The 23,090-nt window shown below is 49.5% G+C and overlaps 1 long non-coding RNA gene and 1 pseudogene across 4 annotated transcripts in view; one reads left to right on the forward strand and one right to left on the reverse strand.

Annotated features, from left to right (window-relative positions):
• LOC106995414 (RNA-binding motif protein, Y chromosome, family 1 member B-like) overlaps positions 1 to 23,090 on the forward strand; it is a 653,515-nt pseudogene that overhangs the window by 439,763 nt on the left and 190,662 nt on the right. The window lies entirely within an intron of this gene.
• LOC106995415 (uncharacterized) overlaps positions 1 to 23,090 on the reverse strand; it is a 146,831-nt gene that overhangs the window by 49,732 nt on the left and 74,009 nt on the right. For all 3 annotated transcript variants that reach the window (XR_013413288.1, XR_013413289.1, XR_003727718.2), the window contains exon 3: positions 17,675 to 17,813. This is a non-coding gene — a long non-coding RNA (uncharacterized LOC106995415). The remainder of the gene's footprint in view (positions 1 to 17,674; positions 17,814 to 23,090) is intronic.

Here is a 23,090-nt window from a genome sequence, read left to right on the forward strand (position 1 = left end):
TCAGGTCCACGGTGGAGCTGTGTTCTCACACCTCAAACTGGCCTGTCATGTGTGCATATGCAGTAGAGATAGTGTCTCATAAGGGTCTGTGGCAATTGTAAACCTGAAAATTGTATCCAGTAGTGTTGTTGAGGGGCAATGTGGACCCCCATGTAAGCAAAAAATCAAGGCTCCACTTTCAGAATGTGCTGACTTGTGCTGGAGCCCAGCAATGTTCAAAGATGGTTGTCAGAGGACCCAAAAGCATCCTGCAAAGTGCAAACAATTTCAGTCCCCACAAAGAGACTACAACACACAACCCAGAGCACAGCCAGCCTACTGATGTCCCTTTTGCTCAATGAAATTCCTGGCAGCCCAAAAATCTGTGACAAGAGGCAGTCCCATCTAGCAACAGCCAAATAATAGACCTCCTCCACAATGAGAAAGAATGTGTGGAGGAAATGCAACAGAGCCTAGATTATGACGCAAAAGCCAGACAAAGCTACCTGCTTCTCATCCTCCAGGAATCATACAGTCCTTCAATAGAAGTGAGAGAAAAACAGTTTCCTTGTTGATGACTGTAACTAGAATTTATGCTTTTAAAAGGATCACAGCTGCCCAGTCATTAAAACGTGACAATGTTTAGAAGAAAGCATGCAATGAATTATTATGAATGTTGTTTTCCATTAACTGGGAAATGTTTAGTGTGAAAGACGTTGAGTCAAACCCAGGAAACCCTAGGTGGATGAGGAACATGAAAATCAGGAAAAGAAGAGGCAACTGTCGTGGCCACATCCCACCCAGCATGAATCTATCTGACTGCCATTTGGCTCTGTGTATGAAAGCTCTCAAACCAGCAGTTTCCCAGGATGACCCCAGTTTGCACTCCAAATATTTCCTGTATATTGGAGTACTCCCACCTGAACATTGGACCTTAGCATAGACTGCTGATGCAATTAAGTGAATGAAGGGATGCAGCTGGATGCACCTTCTGTGTCATCTGACTTCACCTTTTTGAAAATGAAAGTGCAGAACCCCATCCACCCCCTCACCAGATTGAATCCTCACCACTCTCTGACCTTATTGCTGCTCATACTCTGTCCCGGAATGAAATTGCAAGATGATGGAGGAGTGCCTTTTCAAAACTTGAAGCACCTGCTCAACTGGTAACTGAATTTTAGGTAAATTCATGGGGCACTGTGGACAGGACTGCTAGTGTGTTGCCCTGGGTTGGCTGCAGAAAAATGAAACTTGAGGAGATGTCTTTTTGTGGGTGTGGTGTGCTCCTCTTCTCTCTAGAAGAGTGGCTTTTTTTTTTTAATCCCAGTGGGCCTCGCCAGTCTCCCAATTCACTGCAGATTCATGATCCACAGAAAAATAAAGAACACGGAGTCGCTCAGCCCAAGCACAGCCACACACACAGGCCACAAAAAGGTTGGGAGACTAACAAAAAAGAAGCATGCAGTGTGTTAGCCACATTCCATTAAGCAGATTCCACTTACACAGACACACGCACACACACACTCACAGAAACACACAAAGCCACACACACATGCAGACATCCAACACTCGCAACACTCCCACAGAAACACACAGCCAGGCAGATCCTGAGGTAACATGGTTCTGCAGAAAGCCCCAGCTGGGAGGGAGCAATCCTGGGGAGCACAGGTGAGCTGTACCTGGAAATCACAGAGGGACAAGTTTCAAAAATGCTCACCACTACGACGTCTAGGCAGGCCTGCAGCATCCTGCAGATCCTTTTGGATCCTTGGATTTCATGGTTTATTCATGGGGCTTTGCTTGACTTTTCTTCAGGCTGGATCATGTCTGCCCTCTCCTAGGATCATGGGACTATCAGGTGAATCACACAGAGAAGACAGGCGAGAGTCCACCACTGACACACCTCTACAGAGTCTCCTTCTCCATCAAGCTTCAGGGACTGGTCTCTAGGCAATGGTGGCATTCATTGTGATGCTAGCCAGAGCTCACAGCTCAGACCTGATGCCCTGATACTAGAGCATGCACATTTGCGAGGCAGCCTCTAGTGCCTGACTTTCAGAACTAACAGCCTGCCTAACCAGGGGAAAATGGTACAGAAAAAGCCAGCATGGTATCTGGAAAAATCCTGCCTGTGATAACCTACAGCAGAACTCTAAATGTCTCAACCTTAGGGCCTCTTTGGGCCATTTCCATGGTCGGATCCTGCTGGTAGAGTAAGCATTTCAAGACTGGGAGGTGACTGCTCTTAACTGCTTTTCAGAATCCATTCCTGAAAGAAGGTGTGTGCAAGAATCTGCTTGACTGGCAACCAAATTTGAGGTAAATTCAACAAGTACTGCATACAGGACTGCTGGTGTTACTTTCTGGGTTGGCCACAGGACAATAAAACAAAGGGAGATGTCTGTTCTTGAGTGTGGTATGCTCTTCTTTCTAGAGCAGTGTTTTTTTTTTTTTTTTTTTTTTTTTTTTTTTTTTTTTTTGCAGGGGGAGGTGATTTGGATCCCAGCGGGTCTGGGCCAACCTCTAATTCATGAAGATTCATGATCCACAGGAAAAAAAAAAAAAAAAAAAAAAAAAAACCCACGAAAAAACACGGAGTCCGGCATCCAAGGCAGAGCCACACACACAGGCCACCAAAAAGTTGAGAGACAAAAAATAGAAGTGCTGCAGTGCGTTAGCCACATTACTGTAAGCGAACTCCACTTACAGGCATGCACATACACACACAAACACACGAAGCTACACACACAGACATCCAACACTTCCAACACTCCCACAGAAACACAAAGCCTGGCAGCATCTGAGCCTGCAGGGTTCTGCAGGAAGCCCCGCCTGGGAGAGAGCAACCCTGGGGAACACAGGTGGGCTGTACATAGAAATCACTGTGGGGCAAGTTTCAACAACACTCACTCTACAACTTCTAGACAGGCCTGAGGCATCCTGCAGAACCTTTTGGATGTTTAGGAATTTCGGGTTTATTCCTGGGGCTCTGCTTGACTTTTCTTCAGACTGGCTTATGTCTTTCCTCTACTAGAATCATGGGACTATCCCGTAGATCCCACAGAGAAGACAGGCGAGTCCACCGCCCACGCACTTCCACGGAAGTCTCATTCTCCGTCAACCTGCAGAAACTTGTCTCTAGGCAACGGTGAAATTCACTGTGATGCTAGCCAGAGCTCACAGCTCTGATTTTGTGCATAAGACTAGCGCATGCGCATTTGTTAGGCATGTTCGGGCGCCTGGCTGTCAGAGCTGACCTTTCCTAAGCAGAGGAAAATGGTACAAGAAGGGACGGATTTGTATTGGGAAAATGGCTGACTGCGATAACTCACGGTGGGACCCTAAAATTCTTGAACTTAGGACCCTTCAGTCCATCTTCGTAGTCAGATCTGCTGGAGGAGGCGTTTCAAGAATGTGAGGTGGTCGCTGAAAACTCTTCTGACTCCATTCCGGAAGGAGGCTGTGTGCAATAATCGGGTGCAGTGGGGATTGAAACATAATCTGGTTAGTTGTTGAGGGGTCTTTGGGTGATGGAATCATACCTGAGACGCCAGAGTCATGTGTCAGTGAAAGATGACCAGGCCTTTGTCCTCACTGCCTCCCTTCATCCTGGGCCTCACAAGGGCTCTCTGGGAAAGGTAGAAACTATGAAAAAGGCAAGGTGCAGTGTTCTCTCACTTCCAGTTGGCCTCTCACGAGTGCGGATGAGGTTGAGACAGTGTCTCAGAGGCTATCTGTGGCAATTGCAAGCCTTAAAAGTGTGTCCAGTGGTGCTGTTGAGGGGTAATGTGGACACCACATAAAAGCAAAGAAATATCAAAGCTCACCTGAGAGAATGAGCTGTCTTTTGCTAGAGTCCAAGCAACATTCAAAGATTCCTGTCATAGGACCCTAAACCCTCTTGCACAATGCAAACAAACTCAGCCCCCACAGCAAGATCATGACCCACAACCTGGAGCACAGCCAGTCTACCTGAAGTCCCTTTTGCTTGTTGAAATCCCTGGTAGCCAAAAGACCTGCATTGAGCAGCAATCCCAACCTACAACATCCCAATGAAAGACCCCTCCAGAATCAGAAAGGATGCGCAGATAAAATGAAACAGAGCCTAGGTTCGCAGGCAAAAGCCAAACATAGCTGCCTGCTTCTTATCCTACAGGAACCAAGAGGCCCTTTGATAGAAGTGATAGAACAAGAGTTTTCTTGTTGGTGACTGTAATGGGAAACTTCTATTTTAAAAGTATGACAATTGCTTAGTCATTAAAACATGACAGTGTTTAGAAGGAAAAACTAATACAATGGATTCCAAGAAGGGTCATCCTAACTGAACTGGGAAATGTTTATCATGGAAGACATTGAGGCAAACCTAGGAAACCTAGGGCAATGAAGAACATGGAAGTCAGGAAAAGAAGAGGCTAATGTGGAGGCCACATCTCACTCAGCATCAATGCATCCGACTTCCGATCAACTATGGATATGCTTTCTAAAAGAGTGGCTTTTTTTTTTGCAGGGGGTGGCGATTTGTACTCCAGCAGGTCTCAGTCAGCCTCCCAATTAATTGCAGATTCATAATCCACAGAAAAATAAAGAACACAGAACACTGCAGCCTAAGTAGAGCCACATAATCAGGCCACTTAAAGGTTGGGACACTCCAAAAAAAAAAAAAAAAAAAAAGGCAGCACTGCAGTACATTAGCCACATTACATTATTTTAATAAGATTTCACTTATAGGCACAAACATTCACTTACAAGCACAAACATACACACACCCACAGACATCCAACACTCGCAACCCTCCCACAGAAACACAGAGTCCAGCTGCTTCTGAGGCTGTATAGTTTTGCAGGAAGCCACACCTGGGAGAGAGCAACAGTAGAAAATACATGCAGGCTGTACATAGAAATCACAATGGGACAAGTCTCCAAAAGACTCACTCCTGCAACATTAGGCAGGCTTGAGGCACTCTGAAGATCCCTTTGGATCCTTAGGGATTTTTGAGGTTTATTTCTGGGGCTCTGCTTAACATTACTTCATGCTGCCTCAAGTCTCCCCTCTTCTAGGGTCGTGGGACTATCCTGTGGATATCACAGAGAAGACGGTCATGGGTCCAAAGCTGACATACCTCGATGGAGGTCTCCTTCTCCGCCAAGCCACAGGGACTTGTCACTAGGCAATGATGGTATTTATTTTGATGCCAACCAGAGATCACAGCTCAGACTTGCTGCCCTGAGACTAGCGCATGCACATAGCGAGGCAGGCTTGGGCGCCCGGTTGTCAGAGCTGTCAGCCTGCCTAAGTAGAGAAAATGGTACAGGCAAAGACGGCCTGGTATCAGAAAAAAACGCTGTCTGTGATGACCCACTGTGGGACCCTAAAAGTCTTGAACTTAGGGTCCCTTCAGGCACTCTTCGTTGTTGGTTACCGCTGGAGGAGGAGTTGTTTCAAGACTGTGAGGTACTCGCTAGAAACTGCTCTTCTGACTCCATTCCCAAAAGAGGGTGTGTGCAAGAATTGGGTTCAATTGGGGTTGGAATATAGTCTGGTGTGTTGTTGAGGGGTCTCTGGGTGATGGAGTAATACCTGACACCCCAGAGGCAGTGTCACCAAAAGTTGGCCGGGCTCTTGACCTCACTGTCTCCTCTCATCTTGGACCTCACAGGCGCTCTCTGGGAAAGGCAGGAACCACAACAAAGGTAAGTCCAAAGTGGAGCAGTGTTGTCAAACCTCAAACTGGCCTCTCACAGGTGCAGATGAGGTTGAGATAATGTCTCAGATGTCCTCTGTGGCAAATGGAAGCCTGAAAAGAGTGTCCAGGAGAGCTGTTGAGGGGCAATGTGGACTGCCCATAAAAACAAAGAAAAATCAAGGCTCACCTGGCAGAACAAGCTGACTTGCATTTGAGTGCAAGCAATGTACAGAGATTCCTGTCAGAAAACCCAAAATCCTTCTGCAAAGTACAAACAACCTCAGTCCCCACAGGGAGACCACAACTCACAACCTGGACACAAAAGCCTCCTTCAATATACAAACAGTTGTACTGTTGTGCTCAGCACAAACAACAAGAGCACTACCCACATCCTGGAGAGCAGCCAGCCTACCCAAAGTCCCTTTTGCTCCCTGAAATTCCTATCAGGCAAAAGATCTGTGGCAAGAGGCAGCCCCATCTAGCAACAGCCCAATGAAAAACCCCCTCCAAAATGAGAAAGAAACATGCAGATGAAATTAAACACTGCCTAGATTAACGGGCAAAAGTCAGACACGGTTACCTCCGTCTCATTCTACAGGAATCGTGCAGCCCTCCTATAGAAGTGGAAGAACAAGGGGAGCCACGGTAGCTCAGGCCGGTTGTCCTGGCACTCTGGGAGGTGAGGCTACATGTTTGAGGCCAACCTGATCAACACTGAGTAAAAAAAAAAAAAAAAAATGTGGAAGAACAAGAGTTTCCTTGTTGGAAAGAGTAATTTATGTAACAGCAATTTACAGTTTCAAAAGTATCACAGCTGCCCAGTCATTAAAATGTGACAGTGTTTAGAAGGAAACATTCATGGATTTTCATGAGTTTTGTCCTCCGTGAACTGGTAAGGGTTTAGTGTGGAAGATGTTGAGTTAGAACCAGGAAATCCTAGGCAGACAAGCAACGTGGAAATCAGGAAAAGAAGAGGTAAGGGCGGAGCCCCATCCCACCCAGCATCGATCCATCCCACTCCATTTGTTCCAAGTTTGTTCCAGGTATGAAAGTCCTCAAATCAGGAGTTGGCAAGGATGGCTCCAGTTTGCCCTCCAAATGTTCCTTGCACCTTGGAGTACTCCAACCTGAACACCAGGCCATGGTGTGGACTACCTGTGCAATTAAGGGGATGTGGGGGTGCAATTAAGGAAATGCAGGGATGCAGTTGGAAGCACCTTCTCTGCCATTTGTCTTCACCCTTTTTGCAGGTGAAAGTGTGAGACACCATCCACCCCTCACCAGAGTGTATCCTCACCCGTATCTGATCATAATGTGCTCAGACTCTCTGTCACAGAATGTAATCCTAATGTGATGGATAAGTGCCCCCTCAAGACATGTAGCACCTGCTCAGCTAGGAACCAAATTGGAGGTAAATTCAAGGGGTCCTGTGGACAGTACTGCTACGATCTCTTTGCGGGTTGACCCAAGGACAAGAAAACACCAAAAGATGTCTGTTCTTGTGTGTAGTGTGCTCCTCTTCTTTCTAAAAGAGTGGCTTTTTTGCAGGGAGGTGTTCTGGACCCCAGCGGGTCTCAGCCAGCCTCCCAATACACTGCGGATTCATAATGCCTACGGAGACAAAAAAACATGAAACCCTGCAGCCCAAGCAAAGCAACAGAGACAGGCAACCAAAAGGTTAAGTGACTCAAAAAAGAAAAAGTGCTGAAGTGTATTAGCCACTTCCCTTTAAGCAGACTCCACTTACAGGCACACATATACACACTCACACACAAATCCACATACACGCAGACATCAAACATCCACAACAGGCCCAGAGAAACACACAGCCCAGCAACTTCTGAGGCTGTGTGGATCTGCAGGAAGCCGCACCTGGGAGAGGGCAACCCTTGGGAATACAGGCGGGTGGTACCTAGAAATCACAGTGGGGCGAGTTTCAAAAAGACTCACCCCTACAATGTCTAGGCAGGCTTGAGGCACCCTGCAGATTTTTTGGGGTCCTTGGGAATTTCATAGTTTATTCCTGGGGCTCTGCTTGGTATTTCTTCAGACTAGCTCATGTCTGCCCTCTCCTACAATCTTGGGACTATGTCGTGGATCCCACAAAGAAGACAGGTGAAGGTGCACGGCCCAACGCACCTCCACGGAGGTCTCCCTCACCTACAAGCCACAGCGACTTGTTGCTAGGCCACAGTGGCATTCATTGTAACACTAGCCAGAGCTCATGTCTCAGGCCTTATGTTCTGAGACTAGCGCATGCACATTTGTAAGGCAGGCTCAGTCACCCAGCTGTCTGAGCTGTCAGCCCGCCTAAGAAGAAGAAAATGGTACAGGCAGAGTTGCTCCATGATGTGAAACGCAATTAAGGGAATGTGGAGATGCACTTGGAAGCACTTTATGTGTCATCTGTCTTCATCTTTTTTGCAGGTGAAAGTGCAGGACCTTATCCGCCCCTCACCAGATTGCATTCTCACATCTACCTGACCTTATTGTTGCTCACACTTTCTTTCTCAGAATGGAATCCTAAAACAATGAAAGCATCCTCACCCTATCTGACCTTATTGTTGCGCTCACTTTCTTTCCCTGAATGAAATACTAAGACAATGAAAAAGTGTCCCCTCATGATGTGAAGCATCTGCTCAGCTAGTAACTGAATTTGAGGTAAATTCAAGGGGTCCTGAGGACTAGACTGCTACTGTCTCTTCCTAGCTTGGCCACAGTACAATGAAACACTGGGAAAATATCTGTTCTTGGGTGTGATATGCTCACCTTCTTTCTAGAAATGGGGCTTTTTTTTTTTTTTTTTGCAAGGGGAGGTTATTTGGACCCCTGTGGGTCTCAGCCAGTCTCCCAATTTATTGAGGATTCATGATCCACAGAAAAATAATAAACATGGAGCCACGAAGCCCAAGCAGAGACAGACAGACAGGCAACTAAAAGATTGGCAGACTCAAAATAAAAGAAGCGCTCCAGTGCATTAGTCACATTTCTTTAAGCAGACTCCACTTAGAGGGACACACACACATACAAAGCCACAAGCATGCAGACATACAACACCTCCAACACTCCTATAGAAACTCACACCCTGACAGCTTCTGAGGCTGCATGGTTCTTCATGAAACACCACTTGGGATGAAGAAACCCTGAGGAACACTGACAGGCTCTACGTAAAAATCGGTAAGGTAATATGAAAAAGGAATCACTCCTACAATGTCTAGGCAGGCCTGAGGCATCCTGTAGGTTCTTTTGGATACTTAGGGATTTTGCAGTTTATTCCTGGGGCTCTACTTTCTTCAAGCTGGCTCCCATCTGCCGTCTTGTTGGATAATGGGACTGCCCCGTGGATCTCACAGAGAAGACAGGTGAGAGTCCACCTATGACTCACCTCCACGGAGGTCTCTTTCACCAGCAAGCCTCAGAGGACTTGTCCGTAGGCAACAGGGTCATTCACTGTGAGGGTAGCCAGAGCTCACAGTACAGGCCCGGTGCCCTGATGCTAACACATGCACATTCATGAGGCACCCTTGGGAGCCCGGCTGTCAGAGCTGTCAGCCTGCCAAAGCAGAGAAAAATTGTACAGGCAGAGCTAGTCTGGTATCAAGAAAGGCTGCCTTACATAACCAACTGCGGGACCCTAAAGTTATCGACCATAGAGTCCCTTCAGGCCATCTCTGTGGTCAGGTCTCACTGGAGGAGAAGGCGTTTAGAGACTGTGAGTGGCCACTGGAAACTACTCTTCTGAGTCCATTCCCAAAAGAGGCTGTGTGCAAGCATCAGGTACTCTGGGGATTGGAATATAGTGTGGTGAATTGTTGAGGGGTCTTTGGGTGATGGAATCATACTTGAGACCCCAAATGCTGATGTCAGCAAAGAAGGGTGGGCAATTGACCTCACTGCCTTTTTTCATCCTGGGCCATGTGGGGATTCTCTTGGAAAGGCAGGAATCATGGCAAAGGCAAGCCCAAGGTGGAGCAATATCCTCACACCTCGAACTGGTCTCTCACAGGTGCAGATGATGTTGAGAGAGTATCTCAGAAGCCATCTGTGGTGATTGTAAGCCTGAAAAGTGTGTCCAGCAGTGCTGCTGTGGGACAATGTGGATGCCCCATGAAAGCAAAGAAAAGTCAAGTGTCACCTGAGAGAACAACCTGACTTGTGCTGGAGTCCAGGCAATGTTCAAGATTCCTGTAGAAGACCCAAAAGCCTCCTGCAAAGTGCAACAACCTCAGCCCCCACAATGAGACCACGACCCACAACCTGGAGCACACCCAGGCTATATAAAATCTCTTTTGATCCTTGAAATCCCTGGCAGCCAAAAGATCTGTGGTGAGAGGCAGTCCCATCCAACAGCAGCCCAATGAAAGACCCCCTCCACAATGAGAACAGATGTACAGATAGAATGAAATAGAACCTAGATTGCCAGGCAAAAGCTAGACATGGCTGCCTGATCCTCATCCTACAGGAATCATGCAGCCCTCCGATAGAAGTGGGAAAGCAAGAGTTTCCTTCTTGGCAGCTGAAATGGGAATTTACAGTATTAGAAGCATCACAACTGCCCAGTTATTAAAAATGTGACAATGTTTATAAGAAAACATGCAATGGATTCCCATGAGAGTTGCCCTCCATGAGGTGGGACACATTTAGTGTGGAAGACGTTGAGCCAGACCCAGGAAACCCCAGGCCACCAAGTAATATGGAAGTCAGGAGAAGAAGAGGCAAGTGTGGAGATCACATCCCACCCAGCATCAATCCGTCCCACTCACATTTGGCTCTAGGTATGAAAGCACTCAGAACAGGATTAGCCAGGATGGTCCCAGTTTGCACTCAAAATGTTCTGTGCACGTTGGTGTAATCTCACCTGAACATGGAGCCATGGTGTGAACTGCTTGTGTAATTAAAGAAATATGGGGATGCAGTTGGAATCACCTTCTGTGTCATCTGTCTTTACCTTTTTCACACTTGAAGGTGTGGGATCCCTTCGCTGCTCACCAGATTGTATCCTCACCCCTAACTGACTTTATTGCTTCTCACACTCTCTGTCCCATAATAAAATTCTAAGACAATGTAGGAGTCCACTTTCACAACGTGAAGCACCTGCTCAGCTGAGAACCAAATGTGAGGTAAACTCAAAGGGCTCTGCAGACAGGACTGCTAGTGTCCCTTCCTGTGTTGGCTGCAGAACAAGAAAACACTGGGAGATGTCTGTTCTTGGGTGTGGTATGCTCCTCTTCTTTCTAGAAGACTGGATTTTTATTGCAGGGGGAGGTGGTTTGGATAGCAGTGGTTCTCAGCCAATCTCCCAATTCACTGTGGATTCATGATCCACAGAAAAATAAAGAACACGGAGCCCTGCAGCCTAAGCAGATACACAAAGATAGGCCCTCAAAAGGTTGGGAGACTCAAAAAAATTTAAAAAAAAAAAAGAAAAAGGAAAAGAGAAAGAAGCACTGTAGTGCGTTGGTCACATTTCTTTAAGCAGACTTCACTTACAGGCACACACACTCACAAAGCCTCATACTTACACATATGCAGATATTCAACACTCACAACACTCTCACATAAACACACAGCCCAGCAGCTTCTGAGACTGCATGGTGCTGCAGGAAGCCAGATCTGAAAGAAAGCAATCCTGGGGAACATGGGCAGACTGTACCTAGAATTCACAGTGGTGAGAGTTTCAAAAAGACTCACACCAGTGTCTAGGCAGGCCTGATGCATCTTGCAGATACTTTTGGATCCTTAGGAATTTTGCAGTCTATTTTGGGGCTCTGCTTGATGTTTCTTCAGGCTAGTTCACGTCTGCCCTCTCCTAGGATTATGGGATTATGCCTTGGATCCCACAGAGAAGACAGGAGAGAGTCCACCGCTGATGCACCTCCATAGAGATCTCCTTCTCCATCAAGTCTCAAGGTCTTGTCGCTAGGCAATGGTGGCATTCACTGTGGCTCTAGCCAGAGCTCAGAGATCAGGCCTGGTGCCCTGAGGCTAGCTCATGTGCATTTGTGAGGCAGGCTTGGGCTCCCCAGTGTCAAAGCTGTCAACCTGCCTAAGCAGAGGAAAATGGTACAGTTAGAGCCTGTTTTGTATCAGGAAAGATATTGCCTGTGATAACCCACACTCTGGGACCCTAACAGTGTTGACCTTAGAGCCTCTTTCAGCCATCTTTGTGGTCAGGACTCCTGAAAGGAAGAGGCATTTTGAGACTATGAGGTGTTCGCTGGAAACAGATCTTCTGACTTCATTCCCGAAACAGGCTGTGTGCAAGAATTGGATCTCATGGAAATTAGAATATAGTGTGGTGAGAGGGGTCTTTGGGTGATAGAGTCATGCCTGAGACCCCAGAGGCATGTGTCAGCAAAAGATGACTGGGCCCTTGACCTCACTGCCTCCCTTCATCCTGGGCCTCACAGAGGCTCTGTGGGAAAGGCAGAAGCCACGACAAAGGCAAGTCCAAAGTGGAGCATTGTTCTCAAACATAAAACTGGGTGCTTACTGGTGCAGATGAGGTTGAGGCAGTGTCTTAGAGGCTGTCTTTGGTGATTGAAAGCATGAAAATGGTGTGCAATAGTGCTGTTGAGGGGCACCGTGAACACCCCATGAAAGCAAAGTCTAGGTGCACCTGTTAGAACAAGATTACTTGTGCCCAAGTCCAAGAACATTCAAAAATTCCTGTTAGAGGACCCAAAAGCCCCTACAAAGTGCAAATAACCTCAGCCCCCACAACAAGACCTACAACGTGGAGAACAGCTAGTCTACCTGAATTCTCTTTTGCTCCCTAAAATTTCTGGCAGCCAAATCATCTGTGGTGAGAGGCACTCCCATCAAGCAACAGCCCAATGAAAGACCCCCTCCACAATGAGAACGGTCACGCAGATGAAATGAAACAGAGCCTAGATTATCAGGCAAAAGCCAGACATTGCTGCCTACTTCTCATCCTACCAGAATCATGCAGCCCTCTGATAGAAATGAGAGAACAAAGTTTCCTTGTTGGTGGCTGTAACAGGAATTTATTTTTTTCAAATTATCACAGCTGCCCAATCATTAAAACGTGACAGTGTTCAGAAGGAAACATTCACGTAATATCCTTCCGATGACCATAGTCCTCCGTGAAGTGGGAAACGTTTAGTGTGGAAGACGCTGAGTGAGACTCAGGAAACCCTAAGCCAACAAGGAACGTGGAAGTCAGGAAAGGAAGAAGGAAGTGTGGAGGTCACATCCCACCCAGCATTAATGCATCATACTCACATTTGGCTCCAGGTATGAAAGTCCTCAAATCGGCAGTTTGCAGGATGGACCCAGTTTACAGTCCAAATGTTCCTTGCACTTTGGAATACTCCTACCTGAGCACCAGGACATGGTGTGGACTGCTCATTCAATTAATAAAATGTGGGGATGCAGTTGGATGCATGTTCTGTGTCATCTGTCTTCACCTTTTTTGCAGGTTAAGGTGCAGGACCCCATCCACCCCTAACTACATTGTATCCTCACCCCCATCTGACAATTGCTGCTCACACTCTCTGTCCCAGAATTAAATCTCAAGAAAATAGAGGAGTGCCCCTTCATGAAGAGAAGCACCTGCTCAAGTTTGAACTGAATTTGAGGTAAATTCAAGGGGCCCTGCAGACAGGACTGCTAGTGTCTCTCCCTGGGCTGGCTACAGGACAAGAAACACTGGGAGATGTATGTTCTTCAGTGTGATGTGCTCCTGTTCTTTCTAGCAGAGTGGCTTTTTTTGCAGAGGGAGGTGATTTGGTTTTGATGGGTCTCAGCCAGCCTACCAATTCACTGCAAATTCATGATCCACAGAAATATAAAGAACACAGTGACTCACAACCCAAGGAGAGCCACACAGACAGGCAACCAAATGGTTGGGATAATCAATAAAAGGAAGAGCTGCAGTGCATTAGCCACATTCCTTTAAGCAGATTCCACTTACCGAAACAAAAAAAGACACTCACACACTCACCACAGCCACACACACATGCAGACATACAACACTCATAACACTCCCACAGAAACACACAGCCTGGCAGATTCTGAGTCTGTGTGGTTCTTCAGGAAACTCCACCTGTGAGAAATCAACTGTGGAGAATACAGGAATATCTGGAAATCACAGTGGTGTAAGTTTCAAAACACACATGCCAACAACATCTAAGCAGGGCTGATGATCCTTTTGAATCCTTTTGAATCCTTAGGGATTTAACAGTTTATTCCTGGAGCTCTGATTGATGTTTCTTCAGGCTGGTTTACATCTGTCCTCTCCTAGGTTCATGGAACTATCCCGTGAAGATAGGCACAGAGAAGACAGGCAAGAGTCCACCACCAAGGCACCTCCGTGGTGGTCTCCTTCTCTGCCAAGCCACAGGGTCTTGTCCCTAGGCAATGGTGGAATTCATTTTGATGCTAGTCAGAGCTCACAGCTCAGGTCTGGTGTCCTGAGACTAGCACATGCACATTAGTGAGGCAGGCTCAGGCTCCCAGCTGTAAGAGCTGTCAGCCTGCCTAAGCAGAGGAAAATGATACAGGCAGAGCTGGCCAGGTGTTGGGAAAAAAGCCGCTTGTGATAAACCACTACAATTCTGGACCTTAGACCTCTTCAGGCTTTCCATGTGGTCAGGTCCCACTGGACAAAGAGGCATTTTGAGACATGAGGTGGTGGCTGGAAAATACTCTTCTGACTCCATTCCTGAAAGAGGTTGTGTGAAAGAATCATGACTCATGGGGATTGGAATATAGTCTGGAGAGTTGTTGAGGGGTCTTCAGGTGATGGAATCATACCTGAGACCCCAAAGGTGGTTGTCACCAAAAGATGCCTTGCCCCAGGTCCTGCCTGGACCAAGGGCGACACCAGCCTCCACCTCAGGAGGGAGTAGGACTGGCTTGACTGCTATCCCTCCCACACCATGAGGCATCCATGCTCAATTGAGCATTGGCTCAATGCCCATGCTCATCTTGGCCGCATCGATGGCACCCAAGGTGGGTGGCCCAAGCCTCCAGAGAACCCCTGGACCCCCACAGCCCCTGCTGCTCAAGCCAGGGAAGGACAACCTGCATCTGCAGAAGCTCCTGAGGAAAGCAGTCTAGAAGAACACAAAGCAGGGTGCAAACATCCCCCCAATTGGGGCCTTCCACACCTCTCTCTCCCTTGTGAGTGAGGCCAGCCACAACCAGGAGTTCACAGCCCTATACACTGCTGAGGGCCCACACCCTGCTGAAGCCCCACACCTTCCTGAATGCCCCACCAAGGCTCCCTGCATGGTGGCTGCCCTAACCCACTCCCCGCACACCCCCATCACCCACCATATGGTGTCACCATTTCAGAAGTCCACATTCTTTTTCAGCCTCACCCAGTGCAGGATTCTAACTACTCACTTCAAAGCCATGAGGCCCCAGATTGCAGCCCCAACACCAGAATCTGCCCAACCTCTTGGTGGCTTCAGCCCTGTCTCATCCACCATGGCTGAGTTCACCCACATCACCCAGGTGCACATTCAGCTGATAACGTCCCCATACGATGGGACCACTGAGCACCCCAGGAGAGTCCCAGAAAGGGAATCCAATAGCCAGGACAGAGATGCTGATTCATGTTCCCCCAGGGACGAGCCCCTGGTCATGGTGGCTCACATCTGCCTGCTGCCCACTGCAGCCCAGGCTGTCAGTCCCTGGCCTGTGCAGTCCCCTGTACCACGGCTGCCACCAGACTTCCAGGGCTCAATTCCCAGAGAGGCTACAGCAAGGGTTTGGTACCTCTAGCCCCGACCTGCCATACACTGGAGCTCTCACCACACAGTCTCACCCCGTGAGACCTGGCAGAGAGCACCTGGAGGAAACCCTGATAGATGGCCCCGCCACTGAAGCTAAGTGAGTATCCAGCCCTGCCTGGGCCACATCCCCTGCCCTATCATCAGGCTCTTAACTATGCTCTGTTTCCAAATTTCAGCCCAAGCCCTGGCTCAGTGTCGAAGTGGCTCAACAAGCAGCTGTAGGAGGCCCAGGAGTCTCTGTGCCCAAGGTCGCATCAGAGCCTGGAGCCAGAGATGCAAAATGGAGCAAAATATGCCCACCACCACCGCACCCCGTCCGTACCTCTCAGGCCTCCAGTTTTTGGGATACCTTGCTATACCATATGTCATCGGTAGAGGCCTGAGGGTGCCTGGTGGGGCCCAACGGTGGGGAGCGCACCATGGCCAGCCTCACTTGCCTGCCCTTCCTGTACCAGCCTGGCTTCAATGCCCTGAAGCTGCAGGAGGCCAGCCAGCCCCCTCCCATAGTCCACTCCCTCCTGGAGCTGAACACCACACCCAAGAACCTCAACTACACAATGACCAGCTGGAGGTTCCCATGAAATAGCCTGAATGGACTCCAGGGCCCAGGACCATGGGGTGAACAGAAGAGAGGGCTGAGGCTTTAGCTGGGGGCCCATAGTTTCTGCATAAGGATGTACCATGGCCCAAAAAGCACGGGGTGCAGGGCAGTCTGAGAAGGGGACAACCGGGCACAGGAGGGTGCCACAGGGATGTCAGGATGGTAGTCAGGAGGCGGGTCAAGAGTGGGTGAGCTAGAGCACCTAAATTGTATTGGTGTGAGGGGCACAAAGAAGAGGTCAGTGTTGAGGTGTGGGATAGGGGCCTTAGGATGAAAACTTTAGGTAAGATAGCAGAGGATTGCACCTACTGACCTAGCCTGGGTTCCTCAGTGTTCTAGACCTTGCATTGTTGCTCCGTTTGGCTGTCAAAGGATTGGGGGCAGATGTCTGCTTGCTGAGGCATGGGTATGGTCAGGCTAGCTTGGCCATCAGCATCAGGAGCAGAGTCAACAGTTTTGCTGTCTGTGCTTTCTGTTGTCAGAGCCAGACCCTGGGACTAGGGGGAGCCCCCAACCAGCGTGGGACTTAGCACTGATACAAATGCTCAGGGGCAGGCAGGAAGGGGCTCATTATGGAGTGGAGGAGGGCCCAGGATGACGGCTCTCACTGCCAACATCTGCTTCCCCCACATGAAATGACAGCCTGAGAGGGCAGAACTAGAAGAGTTGTCTCGTGGGAGAGAGAAGGTCTCAGCATTGGCCATGCCCAGGCTTTGACAGCTGGATGAAAAAGGAGCCCTCACTCCTTTCTGCTGGCTGTCACCTTCGCTCTTGTTCTCCTTCCCCATCTAGGAACAGGTATACATTCGTTGCCACCAGGCATAGGAAGTATGATAACGTCGTTGCGGAAGGGGTCCTGGCTCCATAGGCCTCCCATCTTGGTGAGTCCCCGGCAACTCACAGAATGGGACAAGGTGCACAAACATGCCCTGTGCTGAGAACTTGGTGTCCTGTAGGGAGCCTGGAGCTCTGTTGCAGGCTTCAAGGGTGCACCCAGAGTTAGCCAGAACCCAGACCAGCTCAGTCTCCCAGCCCTGCACACATGCCGCCTCCCTCACCTGACGCCAGATTCAAAGTTGGCTAATTTTACCAGAGTCAGCCCGACTTAGCCACTGCTCCACCAGGGAAGCTCAAGGCTCCCATCTGGGACTCCTCAAAAGCCTCAGCAGGGCTCATGAGGGGAGTGAGGCACAGCCTGGCCACCAAAGAACTAGCACTGAAGGAAGTGGATGGCATGGAGCCCGGGTTCCCAGCCTATCTGTGTGCTGGGGATCCATAGAGGGGCAGGAACTAAGGTCCTACTCCCTTGAGGAACCACTGTCTCTCTTCTGTGTCCATTTGTCAGAAGACGCACAGGTAAGCATCCCCATACCTCGCCCAGGGCTGGACACGCACCAGGTGCATGCATGTGGGACTCAAGAGTGAAGCTCTCCAATCAGCCTTGTGGGCATGACCCACGGGTCGAAGAGGAGGTGGCACATGGGGGCCTGTGCTCTGCCCCTGCTGCCCCTTACCCTGGATGGCTTGCAGGGTGCTAGAGTGGGTCCCAGTGCAACGCCTGGAGGTGCAGGAGCCAGGGACACCCTGCCTGAGCTGCTTCAGGCTGCCAATGGAGGGTTGACTGTAGGAGATGCTGCAGGCTGGTACCTGTGTCAGAGTCCTTCTGCTCCCCATTGGCGCTGGCAGTGAAGGGCAGATTCCGCTTGCTGGCTCATTCCCTTACCTCCTTCCCACCATTGCCACGCTCCAGGTTTTGGGGTCTTGGTTAGAAAACTTTATCTTTATCCTAGAAAAGAAAGGCATGCTTTCAGTTGTGATTCCCAAATTAAATTCTCAAGCTCTCAAGATTTTGTTTCATGTGCCAGGAGAAGCAAATCTCTTATTTGAGTAATGAACACCCTTCCTGCACCCCAGGGCATGGCTGTGTGAGGCTGGCCACTGACTGCAGAACCTTCACCCAGAAGCCTGGGGCCAGGCTGTGGCTCAGCCCCGACTCTGGCCCATTTCTCCTCCTGCTCACTGGAGGGATGCTCAGTACTCTGGTGTGTGTGTGGAGAAAGCAGAGGAGACAGACACGTGCTACCTCCCACTCCACTCCCTGCCTTCCTGGGAAGTACTGAACAATGAGGAAAAACAAGAGCTTTGCTTTCTCAAAAGAGAGGTGTTGCCACGCATAGCCATATTCCCACCAGGAGCCTCACTGTGGAGTGAAGGTTGGCAGGGCCTCCTGGGGTGCCTGTCTTCCCCAGGTGAGAGGCAGAGCACGGCTCCCTCCACCCTTAGTTCTGAGTTCTGGCCAAGCACTTCTTACTCTGCCCATCTCACACTGGCTGTGCTGTAGTTTTTGCCTTTTTCATTCCTGAACATGGATTTTTCCACTATTCTAGAGGCCACTGTGCAGCCCCCAGCCCCTCTCTGCCCTCCTGGAGAGGTGGGAGGAGCCCCTGCAGGGTAGCACAGTCCCTTGCAGGCCTGAGTGCAGGGCTCAACCACCAGGCAAGAGGCAGGGCAGGGACTGTGAAGTCCCAACTCCAGCCCCAGTACCAAGGTTGGCAATGAGCAAGCATCTGCCTCAGTGGCATAATCCACTGGCTAAAAAATGTGCCCTGGGGATGGGTGAAGGAGCTGGTGTGACACACATGCTAGGGATGTGGGGTTTCTGTAATTTCTGCAGTCTCCTGAATTGTAGATGGGTACATGTACATGGTACAATTCAGAGTTATGGAGGGAGAGGGAGAGGGTAGGGGAGCCCAAACCCAAACCTGGGCTGGGGAGCATGCAATAGTGAGACCACTGAGACAGACTCAGCCACCACCAGAGCTGTCACAACAGGCTCCTCTCATAGAGTAGCCACCAGCACCAGGAGGGCCCCCAGCTTCCAGGCTGACCTAGGTTAGGCTGCTCAGTGGAGTCTTACAAATTCTAGTCAGCACCAGAACTGGACAGGTGAAGCAGCCCCACTCCCTGGCCTTCCCAGTACATGTCACAGTTGAAGGCTCTGGAAATGGCAACTTCCCTTACATGGGGCAACAGCCACGGAAAGGCACAGCCAAATGGCACAGCCACAGAGAATATGCCAGGGCAGTGCCTACCCATGCCAGCCAAGTACGTCGCACAGAGGTCCTGGGTGCAGCGACCACCCACACCAGCCAAGCACATTATACACAGAAGTCCTAGGTGCTACACCTTGTTGCCATCGTGGACAGCACAGTCCCCAGAAGTATACTGCCCTATTCTCCATCAGTAAGCCTTCTTTCTGGAACTGTCCCTAGGTAGCTGCTGGTAAATACTGCGAGTGGTCAGTGGTCCCTTCAGAGCATTGGAGGTCTCAGCTGCTCAGGGCTGAGACACCCAACTGTTCCTGGGAGAAACCCAAGCACCCCAGCCACAGCCCTGCCTCCTGGGACCCAGATGCATCTTCTAGCTCAACTGGTCAACCCTGCACCCACCAAGCCTGGCAGTTAATCAGAGACATCCTGAGTGATCACAGGAGAGCTTACCAGAACATGCTGCAAGCTCAGAGTGCAACTGGAGTCAAAGAGAAGCTAGCAAGCAGACTGGAGCCATGGCAGTGTGCCCACCTCTCCAGTGAGACATGGGGAGATGGAGGAGGGTGCCAGATGGACCGCTGGGGAGATGGCATCTTGGAAGCATAACACCCACCCCAGCAGTGCAAGTCCCTCCAGCCCTGCTCAGGAGTGTTAACACCCATTCCAGCAGTGGCAGTTCCCTCCCACACCTAGGGTGCATAAAACCCATCCCAGCAGTGCAGGTCCCTCCCAGCCCTCAGCCTGGGTGCCCAGATGCAGATCATCCACCACCTGGCTGCAGCTCCACTGAGTTTTTCTATGGCCCTCTCAGCATGCAGTCCCCATCTGGAATGAAAGAGGCATCCTCCATGGGGCAAACGAATGCCAGGAAAGAATGGCACACACCAGGAAGAAGCTCCAATCTTAAATCTCATCTTCCAAGAACGCTGTGGCCCAGGGGGTGAGTTCTACCAAACATTTGAAGAGGCTACCATAACTCTAATTTCAGAACCTGATGAGGATATTCTATGAAAACAAAATTATAAAAACCAACATACTTTACGAATACAGACAGGATGTATAAAAAAAGATCACACAAATGATAGGACTAAGAATAGATTCGAGAATGCAAGAAATTAAAAGAGCAATGTATTTCACCACATTAAGAAAAAAAAGGGGCCGGGCGCGGTGGCTCAAGCCTGTAATCCCAGCACTTTGGGAGGCCGAGACGGGCGGATCACGAGGTCAGGAGATCGAGACCATCCTGGCTAACACGGTGAAACCCCGTCTCTACTAAAAAATACAAAAAAAAACTAGCCGGGCGAGGTGGTGGGCGCCTGTAGTCCCAGCTACTCGGGAGGCTGAGGCAGGAGAATGGTCTAAACCCGGGAGGCGGAGCTTGCAGTGAGCTGAGATCCGGCCACTGCACCCCAGCCTGGGTGACAGAGCAAGACTCTGTCTCAAAAAAAAAAAAAAAAAAAAAGGAAAGAAAATCATGTGCTCATTTCAACAGCTCCAGAAAAGGCGTGATAAAATTCCAAACTGTTTGTGATGTGGGAGGAAAGCCCCAAACTGATCACGGCCTCTAGGAAGCCTGGACAGAAGGAACACTGTCCCCAGGTCCATGGTCAAGGCGAGAATGCCTACAGGCATCCCCTGACAGGCACTTCACAAAAGAAAATACCCAAATAGACAATGAACACTTGAAACAGTGTTTCTCATCAGGAAAATGCAAATTACAGCCACCAGGGGATGCACACCAGCACTTCCACCAGGATGGCTGGGAGAAGACAGGCTCTGCAGGCCCCAGCAACCACTAGTGAGGCTTCGGGGAAGAGCTGCAGATGCATTTCCCATGACGTGGATGAAACAAGTGTGTGTGCTCACAAACAAGTACAAGGATGTTCAAGGCAGTTTTCTTCGTAATACAAAAAACGACACAACTAAACTGCCCATCCAAAGGCAAATGAACAATTCTTGAATGCAAATGGAATGCTGCAGCGGGTGTACACTATGAACATGGGAGCTATGCACCATAAACATGGGGATGCGCGGCATAAACACCGAGGGTGAGTGCTGGTGTGCAGGCCATGAAAACAGGGTGTGTGTAATAAAAATGGGGGTATGTGGCATAAACACCAAGGGTAAGCGTCATGAAAACGGGGTGCACGCAGTAAACATGAGGTGTGTGCAGTAAACACGTAGTGTGCGCAGTAAACAGCGGGGTGCACACAATAAACACAGGAGGTTCAAGCAGCCTCGTGGAGGAGCCCCATGCATACAGTGGCGGATGCATCCAGCAACCAAGCTGGGAACATCTGTACCCAAGGCCTCCTCTAGAATCAGACTGGGCTCAGTCCCTTTTTTCACACATGGAAGCTTCTAGAAGACAACACAGGAAGACATGTTCACCACCAGAAGATAACAGAGAATACACATCACACCACCATGTGATACCACCACACACCCATCAGAGTCGCAGACATCAGGCCCACACACTGAGCACTGGCAGGGATGAGGATTCCCTGGTGGTTCTTGGGGCACATTGGCTCATCGACAGAAGAGTCTAAAAATGCAAACATATTTTTATAATTTCAGTCCTCTATTATTTATGAGTATTTAGAAATACATTCTGCATACAGTGTTTGCACTGGAACACTATGCTACACTCAATTATGGCCACAGCTAAGAAGGGAGAGAATGCCAACAGGAGCAAAATCCTGCAAGTCAGACACTGTGGAGCAACCGATGTCTCCCATGGAAATGTCAATAGCCAAAACCTACCAGTGGAGACAGAAGTCAGGGCAGAGGTGACTTTTGCAATGAGGAACATTACTGAAGGCCCCAAGGACCCTGGAATATTGTATATACTCGTCTGACTGGTGATTATCCCAGGTTTTATAGATGAAATACCAGTTATCTGTATTCATAGTTCACTTCAAAAGGTCACAAATTTCTTTTTCACCTCCCAGCTCCTTACACCTCAATGAGCTGTGCAGAGAAAAGCACACATGGGCAAGGCACCTGCAGGACACAAGGCTCACCCCAAGCTGCCTACAGTGTGGAGTGTGGCACAGCCACCAGGAAGGAAGCTCCCATCCACTTGGGCTCAGAGTCTGCTGTGCCCCTGGGGTGAGACAGGCCCCGTTTCAGCCCCTCTGAGCTTTCCTCACCAGCACAAGAGGACTGCCAGCAGGAACCATGTGCACATGCTACAGAATGTTCTCACTTCCTAAATGCAAATACCTCGAACATTCAATCCAATCCTTATCAGGAACCTACTCTAAAGCCCCACTATGCCCCAAGGACGACCAGATGGTGACAGTCATGGCACAAAGACCCTGCTGGGCCCTACTGGCCTGCTGGTCACCTGGCTTCTCCTCATGACACGAGGTAGGCTCTGCACACATCATATGCAGATTCCCCATCACACCATGACTTTCACTCATGGGAAGCACACACAGAGGAAAGAGAAAGTTGTAGTAACTGAGTTGTAGACTCCATCCCAAACCTGCTCGTGAAACCACAGCCTGAGGTGGGACACACTGAAGCGTAGCCATGCACCTCCTAGCTTCTCAGCTAATGTTACTTCTGGAATACTTGTCTTGGTGGGAATGTAGCTCACAGTTCCTCACTTGCAGCACTGACAAAGCTACCTTTGGGGAGGGGCCTCAGTCCAGATGTGAGTCTGTAACTGGCACAGACTCAGGGGGTTTCCACTGAGACTTGCTGGAGGGTTCACATGCTCAGTTCTCAACTGCAGCCTCCACGACTATGGGTGCCACCTCCAGCTTCTTGGCCTTCACACAGCTCGCCAGCTCTGAGTGGGGCTGTGAATGTCGGTTTCTAACAAGCCCCAGCTGCTCAGGTGACTCTGCTGGTCGGAGGACACACTTTGAGAACCACCAAGGGGAGCTCAGTTGTCTGTGAGGATGTCTGTGCTCTGAGTGGCATGCATGGAGCACAATGAGACAGGGTGACTATGCCATGGGGTGGAGATGACACTGTTCTCTGTGGCCCTGGACACCTTTGGA

This window comes from Macaca mulatta, chromosome Y (assembly GCF_049350105.2).
Source record: "Macaca mulatta isolate MMU2019108-1 chromosome Y, T2T-MMU8v2.0, whole genome shotgun sequence".
Taxonomy (NCBI): domain Eukaryota; kingdom Metazoa; phylum Chordata; class Mammalia; order Primates; family Cercopithecidae; genus Macaca; species Macaca mulatta.